This window comes from Eriocheir sinensis, chromosome 40 (assembly GCF_024679095.1).
Source record: "Eriocheir sinensis breed Jianghai 21 chromosome 40, ASM2467909v1, whole genome shotgun sequence".
Taxonomy (NCBI): domain Eukaryota; kingdom Metazoa; phylum Arthropoda; class Malacostraca; order Decapoda; family Varunidae; genus Eriocheir; species Eriocheir sinensis.
In genome coordinates this window covers 7,530,884-7,541,558 of record NC_066548.1, presented here as the reverse complement: position 1 = coordinate 7,541,558, position 10,675 = coordinate 7,530,884, and the positions used below count along the sequence as shown (strand labels likewise).

At 42.6% G+C, this 10,675-nt stretch overlaps 1 long non-coding RNA gene across 50 annotated transcripts; it reads right to left on the bottom strand.

Annotated features, from left to right (window-relative positions):
• Positions 1-450: 450 nt before the first annotated feature.
• On the bottom strand, positions 451-5,501 carry LOC127009303 (uncharacterized). 50 transcript variants are annotated; one of them, XR_007761830.1, is made up of 6 exons: positions 1,967-5,501; positions 1,832-1,914; positions 1,653-1,735; positions 1,352-1,377; positions 1,231-1,306; positions 451-1,005 (listed from the first exon to the last, which is right to left on the bottom strand). It is a non-coding gene; the product is annotated as an uncharacterized LOC127009303 (long non-coding RNA). The 50 variants fall into 50 exon arrangements; XR_007761817.1 differs by lacking the exon at positions 1,352-1,377 and having other exon boundaries at positions 1,627-1,683; positions 1,715-1,760; positions 1,837-1,914; XR_007761807.1 differs by lacking the exon at positions 1,352-1,377 and having other exon boundaries at positions 451-923; positions 976-1,056; positions 1,256-1,306; positions 1,627-1,683; positions 1,715-5,501.
• Between the last annotated feature and the right edge of the window lie 5,174 nt (positions 5,502-10,675).

The following is a 10,675-nucleotide window of genomic DNA, read 5'->3' as shown; positions in this document are numbered from 1 at the left end:
CGTGCGCTGTTCTCTCTCCTTCTCTTCCTGCTTCTCTTTCTCTGTATCTATCTATTTATTATTTTTCTTTTTATTTATCCATTCCGCTTTCTTTCTATTTATTCATCTGTTATTTTTTTTGTGTTTATCTGACATGCAATTTGTTCCTAGGTCAGTTTATATAGATTTTAGTCGCTTTTTTTTATTTTTTTTTTTACTTTCTCTCTCTCTCTCTCTCTCTCTCTCTCTCTCTCTCTCTCTCTCTCTCTCTCTCTCTCTCTCTCCCCCCCCCCCGTGATGAAGCGCAGTGACCTATTTCCTTGCGCTGGTAATAAAAGAAAAAAAAAGAAATGTCGAAGTTTTTATCTATTTTTTTTTTTTTTTTTGTCCTTGTCGTTGTTAAAGGTAAAAAGTCGAGCCGTTAATGAATCTTTTGTGTATTTTGATTATTGGCGTGCGTGGGCGTGTAGAGTTTTTTGTTTGTCTGTTTTTTTTTTTTTTTTACTCATATTTGGCCGCTCGTAAAAAGAGATCAGAAAAATAATAATCATCCACATTATCGTATGCCAGTGATTAAAAAAGATCATCGTACGTGGCGTTTGTAGGATATTTTTTTTAATTCAGACCATTTCGTGTGAGGAATTTTTTTTTTTTTTTGGGGGGGAGGGGGGAATGGGAGGGCGGAGAAGAGAGGTATAATCTAACTTTCCTGGGCAGTAATACAAATGGTAAACCTCTGCGTTATGTTGTATTGCTCTAGCCACTATGCATACTGAACCCAATAGTATTATCTAACCAATACGATAAACTTAATCCTCCTCAGACAGTAACCTAAGACCTAAATTATCCTAACCTAACCCCTAAATTATCCTAACCTAACCCCTAAATTATCCTAACCTAACCCCCTTAAACAATAACCTAACCTAACCCCCTTAAACAATAACCTAATCTAACCCCTTTAAATAATAACCTAACTTAACCCCCTTAAACAATAACCTAACCTAACCCCTTAAATAATAACCTAACCTAACCCCCTTAAACAATAACCTAACCTAACCCCTTAAATAATAACCTAACCTAACCCCTTAAATAATAACCTAACCTAACCCCTTAAATAATAACCTAACCTAAATAATAACCTCCTAACCCTTAAATAATAACCTAACCTAACCCTTAAACAATAACCTAACCCCTTAATAACTTAACCCATTAAATAATAACCTAACCTAACCCCTTAAATAATAACCTAACCTAACCCCTTAAATAATAACCTAACCTAACCCCCTTAAACAATAACCTAACCTAACCCCTTAAATAATAACCTAACCTAACCCCTTAAATAATAACCTAACCCCTTAAATAATAACCTAACCTAACCCCCTTAAATAATAACCTAACCTAACCCCCTTAAATAATAACCTAACCTAACCGCATTAAATAATAACCTAACCTAAATAATAACCTAACCTAACCCCTTAAATAATAACCTAACCTAACCCCTTAAATAATAACCTAACCTAACCCCCTTAAACAATAACCTAACCTAACCTAACCCCCTTAAACAATAACCTAACCTAAACCCTTACAATAACTAACTAACCACCTTAAACAATAACCTAACCTAAACCACTTAAACAATAACCTAACCTAACCCCCTTAAACAATAACCTAACCTAACCCCCTTAAACAATAACCTAACCTAACCTAACCCCCTTAAACAATAACCTAACCTAACCCCCTTAAACAATAACCTAACCTAACCCCTTAAATAATAACCTAACCTAACCCCTTAAATAATAACCTAACCTAACCCCTTAAACAATAACCTAACCTAACCCCCTTAAACAATAACCTAACCTAACCCCCTTAAACAATAACCTAACCTAACCTCTTTAAACAATAACCTAACCTAACCTCTTTAAATAATAACCAAACCTAACCCCCTTAAACAATAACCTAACCTAACCTCTTTAAACAATAACCTAACCTAACCTCTTTAAATAATAACCAAACCTAACCCCTTAAATAATAACCTAACCTAAGCTGAATCACAAACTTAGCTCTTCAAATGGTAACGTTGCTCCCTTGTCTACCAAACTTGGGCTAAATATGTAAACTTTCGCTTCTCTCAACAACTATTTATAAAAGTCGAAGAGGGGATCAGTCGGATTCTAATGAGTGTTTCTTTAGGCTCATGGTACAGAAGAAGGGTCAGACTACCATCAGGGCCATAAAACTACTGATGGAAATGTCTAAAACTCCTACGAAAGCCTTGGCAAATGTGTAAACTTGGGCGACGAATTGTTTGGTAATACGGCCCTAGGTCTACTCAAATGGTAAACTAGGCCCCCTTTATTCGTAACCGATATATATCTCCCATGCACGCCGAGAGAATTTACTTGAATACCGCTAAGAGAAATGGCTGTTGCATCTGTTTTCAGTACTTTTCTCGAACGTCACAGCCTTGCCTCGTATATTCCGTCTACTTAACTTGGGCTAAATATGTAAACTCATGTAAACTAGGCCCCATTTATTTGTAACCAATATATATCTCCCGTGCACGCGGAGAGAATTTACTTGAATACCGCTAAGAGAAATGGCTGTTGCATCTGTTTTCAATACTTTTCTCGAACGTCACAGCCTTGCCTCGTATATTCCGTCGAGTGCCCGAGATTCCCGGTCACCGAAGTCCTTATCACAGACCACAGACCCGGGCGCTGAATCACAGAGTTCGCCGCCGAGTTGGGAAGAGAAAGGAAAATAACTCACTCAATAAATATGAGACAAATATGATTAAAAAAATAGCACGCCACGCATCTTCAACTAGAGACTCCCTTCCCTTGCATGACGTTCGTTCTATAATTTAGCGGCTTTTATTAGGTCTAAGTGGGTGTGTGGGTGTTTACTAGTGTGTGTGTGTGTGTGTGTGTGTGTGTGTGTGTGTGTGTGTGTGTGTGAACATTTCCGTGTGGGTGTATAGATTCTTATTGAGTGTGTAAATGTGTGATGCAGGTGTGTGTGTGTGTGTGTGTGTGTGTGTGTGTGTGTGTGTGTGTGTGTTAGTGATGGATGTGTTTCGCGTGTTAATAAACTTGTTGGTATGTGACGAATCTACAGGTGTGTGTGTGTGTGTGTGTGTGTGTGTGTGTGTGTGTGTGTGTGTGTGTGTGTGTGTGTGTGTGTGTGTGTGTGTGTGTGTGTGTGTGTGTGTGTGTGTGTGTGTGTGTGTGTGCTATAACGAGTATGAAGACAGGGAAAGGAAAAAGAAGTGAAGGATATGAAGATAAAAAAGGAAGGGGGTGAAAAGTAAAGTGTTTGGAACTGATTATAGTGTGTGTTGTGTGTGTGTAGGTGTGCGCAGGTGTGTGGCGGGCGACCTTTACCTGATGTTTGTTTAGGTGGACTATGGGATTATTTTTTACGGTAGAAACAGACCGAGGGCAACACGCAAAAAATATCCCGTTACAGCTGCCCCTAGAATGAAAATGGGAAATAAAACACCGAATAAAAACATTAAGATATAAATAAACGAAAAGAAAAAGGAATAAAGAAAAAAACAATGAAAAGAAACCAGGCGTGAACAAAAGCGAATAGAAAGAAAGTCGCAAGTTCTTTTTAGTTTTCGTATGTGTGTGTTGCGGGCGTGCAGGCGTGTACTTTGTCATATGCGTCAGTGGGTCTAAGTTTTGTGGGGAACCTGTCATTATGTGCTTAGGAAACAATTGTGTGGGGATAGGCGGTGGGCAATAAATACTAATCTAACTCCCTCAGGCCAAACAAGTCGTGGGCCAGTATTTTGAGACTTTTTCGGCCCTCACAACAGATATTTCCAAAGGCTATAGTGGAGGTTAATCGAGTTCTCATGGATGTATTTCTCGTTTAGTTTGCAGAAGCCTTATCAGATTCACGTGACCCATGAAACTACCCATTGAAGTACTAACGCAACCTCTACAAAAGCCTTATCAAAAAACCCTGAAATGTTTGAGAAGTCGGGTCTTCATTGAGTATTTTTCACGTTGATTTTGCAGAAGATTTGTCAGACTATCACTAGGCTCATAAAACTATCCAAAGCTACCCATGGAAACGCAAACACAACCTCGACGAACGCCTTATCAATTGTGCTTGTGCAAATCGTGACGTGTTTGAGAAGACGGGTCCTCATTGAGTATTTTTCACGTCGATTTTGCAGAAGACTTGTCAGACTATCACTAGGCTCATAAAACTACCCAAAGCTACCCATGGAAACGCAAACGCAACCTCTCCAAAAGCCTTATCAAATGTGGTGTGCAAACCGTGAAATATTTGAGAAGTCGGGTCCTCATTGAGTATTTTTCATGTTGATTTTGCAGAAGACTTGTCAGACTATCACTAGGCTCATAAAACTACCCAAAGCTACCCATGGAAACGCAAACACAACCTCGACGAAAGCCTTATGTAATGTGGGTGTGTAAGCCTCGGAATGTTTGTGAATATGTACCCTGAATCGCGTGGTCGAGTAGTGCTAGGAATGTACTTAATATGAAATTCCCATGGCACCATATATAAACATACCCTGGTGGAGCACTAATAGAATAAGACATGCTACCGAGTGTTGGTTTACCGTCTCGTGATACCTATTTGGAGGCGTATCCTTGAGCGGTGCGAGAAAGAACCATTTTTTACGTAAGTGTTCGTAGAATGTAGAGAGAGAAAGATAAGATACAACAGGTTCGCATTTGAATTGACGATCTAGTTATATGTTCTAATAAGAAGCTTGTCCCCCATGAACCATCCACGTGCAGCTATGAAAGATTTATACTCCTGGGGCACGACTTCATTTGAGACTCAGCGATATTCCCAGAACTCCCAATACTCTAATAAGATCTGAGAGATTCAGTTACAACATCGATTGCCAAAGACGTGGAGGTGTTTGGTGGGCGTGTAGGTGTGTGGCTGAGGCAGGTGTGTGTGCAGAGGTGGAGGTGTTAGTGTGCCATCAGTCTGCAGGTGTGTTATGGGTGTGGGCCTGTTGAGAATTTCCAGGTATATGTGTGGGAGTGTAGGTACTGGAGTTTTTGGAGTGGCGTGAGTTTGCAGGTGTGTGTGGGCGTGCATATGTGTTGTGGGTGTGTCCGCCTGTTGAGAATTTCCAGGTATATGTGGGAGTGCAGGTATTTGAGGTTCTTCAGATGTGGGAGTTTGCAGATGTGTGTGAGATGGGGTGCAGTTGTGTTGTGGGTATTTCTGCCTCGTAAAGAATTTCTGGGTGTATGTGGGAGGGTAAATATTTGAGGTTCTTGAGTGGTTTGAGTTTCTAGGTGTATGTGGGAGGGAAGGTCTTAGAGGTTCTTCAGATGTGGAGGTATGCAGATGTGTGTGAGGTGGGGTGCAGTTGTGTTGTGGGTATTTCGGCCCCTTAAAGAATTTCTAGGTATATGTGGGAGGGTAAATATTTGAGGTTCTTGAGTGGTTTGAGTTTCTAGGTGTGTGTGGGAGGGAAGGTCTTAGAGGTTTTTCGGTTGTGTGAGTTTGTAGGTGTGTGTGTGGGCGTGCAGGTGTGTTGCGGAAGAATCTGGAGGCGGCGGTGGGCAGGATGCTGGCGGCGGGCGGACAATGGCACTCTGATGGGCAGTAATGGCACTCAGCGCCCCAAAGCCGAGTGTGTGTGTGTGTGTGTGTGTGTGTGTGTGTGTGTGTGTGTGTGTGTGTGTGTGTGATACCCACTCTCCCTCACACACACACACACACACACACACACAAACAAACACTGGCCCGCAACAAGTGTACATCAAATTCTGTCTCCGGCTGTGTAGTTCGTCATGTAACCACCGCCCCCCACGCCCCTGCCTGCCCCCCGCGACCCCCGTCCCCCCGCCCCAAACACTCCCGCCGCGTGTAAATATCTGGCGTGTTGTTGTGCTCGTCGCCAACTTTGGACAGTGTTCCTCCCACGCGTGCACTTCCTCTTTCCAGCGGCACATCCGAACATGTTAAAAACAACTGACGACAAATGACCACTCCCCACGCCGGGCAAGCGGCGCCGCGAGCTTGTTGATTGCCGTAGGAAAAAAAGTTGCTACATGTTTGTGTATATGCAATATATATATATATATATTTATATATATATATATATATATATATATATATATATATATATATATATATATATATATGTATATTTATTACACACACACACACACACACACACACACACACACACACACACACACACACACACACATAATGCCTTCCCAGCACTTCCAAGGTTCCGTCGCGTTATCATCACTGCACTTTCATTTCTCGTAAAACAAAGTCGAATAAACTGTGCTTTTAAGTTAATGAGGGGAACACGGCGAAGCACGGGTCTCACGCAGCGGGGCGGGGCGGGGCGCCGGGGCCTCGCCGGTCAACACTCACCACCAGGAACCAGCGCATGACTGTTGAGCCTCGACCTCCGGAGCTGCTGTCGTGACGTCCTTCTCCTTTCGCGGCCCGTCACACACTGCGTCACTCGGCTCCCTCGCACGAAGATATACCCTGGGCCGCCCTCGCTCCGCCGCCGGGACACAAGGTTCAGCTTTTGTCCGCGTGGCGAGCGTCCAGCTGGCGGAGGTCGACGGTAATTCCCTCCGTCAGTCTGTCTCATGAAAGGCCCTCCTGTGTGACCTAAAGGCTGGGCGGCCCCTCCCTCGCCCTCCTTCCTCGGTCCTATTCTTGGCCCGCTCCCTCTCCTGCTCCCCCTCCCGCTTCCTCAGTTTCTTCCTGCTTATTATTTTACCTGGACTCCAACTTGGGTCATTGTTTTTCTCCCATTCCATCTGTTTCGTCTTTTCGTTTCTCTTCCTTTCTTTCCTCCCTACAATGTCCTCGTCTAGACTCTTCTCGCACTTCGCTGACCTCGCTCCAGGCTTCCCTCCATGCCTGCCTGTCCCTGCCTTCACTCCTCCCTTCGTCGTCCCTCTAAAGTCTAAACCCTCTCTCGACTTTATACTTTGCCAGTGATTCATGGTCCCTTAAAGTTCCCTCTCGCAATTTACCTGCCAATCATACAGGTAACAGGTGCGGCCCCCTCCCTACCTACACCCCCCTCTCCTCCACCTCATCCCATCTCCATCCGGGGAAAGGAAGAGGGGAAAGAGAAGGGCGGGAAGGAAGGAAGACGGGACGGAAGGAAGGAAGGAAGGAAGGGAAGGGGAGAAGCGACGGACAGCCACTCACAATATTAGCTGCTCATGAACAGGCCTTGTCTCGCTCCCATCAGTGACAGAGGCTGAGAGACAAGGCAGATGAGGCCCTGAATTCAACGTCGGTAGTCGCTCGAGGAAAACTTCTGGAAATAAGCTAATCACTTCTTGGAGCGATCGATGTTTTGGACTCACAGCGTGGCCGAGAGAGCGAGAGAGAGGGAGAGAGAGAGAGCGAGCGTGCGGGGCGGGGTTGGAGCCATGCAGGTCGACGGGTGGTAAAGTGGAATGAGGCGCGATGTGAGGCTGTATAGGGAGAGACAAAGGGCCATATTCTTAAACATTTCGGAGCCCAAGCAGCACACACAGTTGACATGGCTTTTGTAGGAGTTGTGAGGCTTTCCAGGAGTAGTTTTTTTAACCCTGGAGGGAGTTTGACAAGACCTCTGTATCATGAACCCTTTGAACCACTCATGAGAACGCACTTAACCTCTTGTTTGGCCTGTAAAAATAACTGATATGAGAGTCCGTAGCGTCTAAGAAAACCGACCGAAGTGTTGAATCGAGGTGGAAGAAGTGGAAGAAGAGGAGGAGGAAAGGACAGGGCATACATAACAAGGCAGGGCAAGGAGGGAGGACGTCATAGCATGGATCGAGAGGATGAGGTTAACTGAGGGAAGAAGAGGAAGAGGGACAGGACAGGGCAGGGCAAGGAGGGAGGATCTCATAGCAAGGATCAAGAGGCTGGGGTCAACAAGTTAGGGGACGAGAATAGGGTTGAATTGACGTGACTTGAGGGCAGTTTGGGATCTAAAGTTAAGTTGGTTTAGTTAAGTGAAATTGTGTGTCTTTCTCGCGTGTTCCTGTTCCTCCTACCCTCCTCACCCCCCCGCCCCCCCCCCTCTCTCTCTCTCTCTCTCTCTCTCTCTCTCTCTCTCTCTCTCTCTCTCTCGCCCTGATCCCTGTCTCTTGCCAATTTTGTTTTCACTTTCCATGGACGAATTTTATTTTTCTTCCGTTTTCTGTTTTCCTGCCTTTCGTAATTTTGGCTTTTTCCCTTTTATTTTATTTTCCTGACATTGTTCTTGTTTCATATTTTCCTCTTCTACGTTGTTATCTGATTTGTTTGTTCCTTATTGTTGTTATCTAATCGTTATCGTCATTTCCAGTTTTCTTCTTTTTCTCTTCGTTTTCGTTTTCTTATTCTTATTCTTATTCCTTTTCTTCTTCTTCATCATCATCATCATCATCTTTTTCTTCTTCTTCTCATCATCATCCGCCTCACCGTCATCTTCTTCTCTTCTGTTTCTTCTTTTCTTATTCCTCTTCCTTTTCTTCTTCACTGCTTCATCATCATCTTCTTCTTCTTATAACTATCATTATTCATTCTTCCATTCATTATCATCTATCATCGTATATCTTTTCTCCTCTTCTTCTTCTTTCTCTCTTCTTCTCTTCTTTTTCTTATTCTCCTTCTTTTTCTTCTCATCATCATCATCATCTTATATCTATCATCATCATCATCATTCCTCTTCATTTTCATCATCATCATCATCACTTCGTCCTCTTCTTCTTCTCTTCTTCTTTTCGTTTCTTCTTTTCTTATTCCTTTTTCTTCTTCATCATCATCATCTCATCATCTTCTTCTTCTTTCTTCCTATCATTATCATCATCATCATCATCATCCTTGTCACCGTCACTCTTCTTCTTCTCTTCGTTTTCTTCTTTTTCTTATTCCTATTCCTTTTCTTCTTCTGCATCATCATCATCATCTTCCTCTTATCACTATCATCATTATTCTTCCTTTCATTATCATCATCATCATCATCCTTGTCACCGTCACTCAATGCTCAAGGTCGCCAGTTCAAGGACCTTCCAGAGAGACGTGATTCGCAGGGTCTTGAGAGCCCTACTTAAGGCGGAATCAGTTCCATAATTTCGTGTGCTCGCTCGCTCACGCCCTCTCGAAATTATGTAACTGCAGGAATATAATCGGATCGCTTCACTCCCTCCGCGCTTATCGTCTATATTATTATTACTATTATTATTACTATTATCATCATTATCATCATTGTTGTTGCTGTAGTCGTTCTTCTTCTTTTGCTTCTTCTTTTCCTTCTTCTTCATCAGTAGTAGTAGTAGTAGTAGTAGTAGTAAAATCAATTACCTACAAATATATGAACACTTATAATAATGTCAATAATGGTGCTTACAATAACGATAATAATGATACTAATACTACTACTAATAATAATAATAATAATAATAATAATAATAATAATAATTAATACCAACAATAAGGATAATGATCGTAATTTTTCCCTCCTCCTCGTCTTCCTCCTCCTCCTCCTCCTCCTCCCCGGACCCAGGTAGTCATGTATGATGTATCCTTCGCAGGACCCACGGCTGTTGTGGGTCCTGCGCGTCCTTCACGGGGGAGGGCATGTAGGCCGGAAGAGAGAGAGAGAGAGAGAGAGAGAGAGAGAGAGAGAGAGAGAGAGAGAGAATGGAAAGAAGAAAAGAAAATGAAAAGAAGAAGAAAAATAAAAAGAAAAGAAGAAAATAAGAAGAAAAAGAAAAGAAGACAAAGTAAAAGATAAGAAGAAAAGAAAAAGAAAAGAAAAAGAAAAAGAAAAGAGGAAGAAAATTAAAATGAAAATAAAAAAGAAGAAAAGAAGAAAATCATAGAGAAAATTAGATCATAACTGGAAGAGAGGCGTACACTTCACTTTCTTCCTCTCTGCAGGCGTGAAGCTAAAATCCCATGACTCCCTTCCCCCTCTTCCCCCCTCTCCCCACTCCCCTCCCTGTTGTCTCGCTCCGTGGAAGGCTGAGAGACTGCCTTCCATCCATCCCGCCGTATCATAAAAGTCAAGCATGCTGTATTATCCTCAAAGTCGAAGCGAATCCGTTCTCATACTTATCAAAAATACCATCAACAAAAATAATTGGATTCGTCGCTCCTCTAATTCTTCTTTGCATCCCTGTATCTAACGAAAAAAAAGCATCTATATTGTTTTCTTGGTCTATTTACTTCCTTTTCGTAACGCTAAAGGCACCACCGCTGCCTTCCATCCCAGTATCTAACAAAAAAAGCGCATCTAGACAGTCTTCTTGGTCTCTTATGTTTCTTTTCGTGACGTTAAAGACACCACCGCTGACTTGCATCCCAGTATCTAACATAAAAAGCACCCAGACTAGTTTCTTGGTCTCTTAACTCTCCTTTCTTAACTCTAAATGCACCACCGTTGACTAATCTATATCTAAATCAAGCCTCTTCATTTCGCGTTCCAGATTATGTAAAAATTCAACATACGGCGACCCATAGCAACTCCTTACCTGTCCTTCGCCCTCGTGAGTCTATTGTACTAGTCTAGCGTTCTTCCAAATAGTGCTTTCTTTACTTACTCTCTAACCTCAGCCTTCTAAAGTATAATTGCCTTGATACGAGTCCTTGCTCCTTCAGTCCAGTGCGTTTTGCTGTCAGTGCCTCATCAAAGCTTTCCTACATATTGCCTCTAAAACTTGCTCCT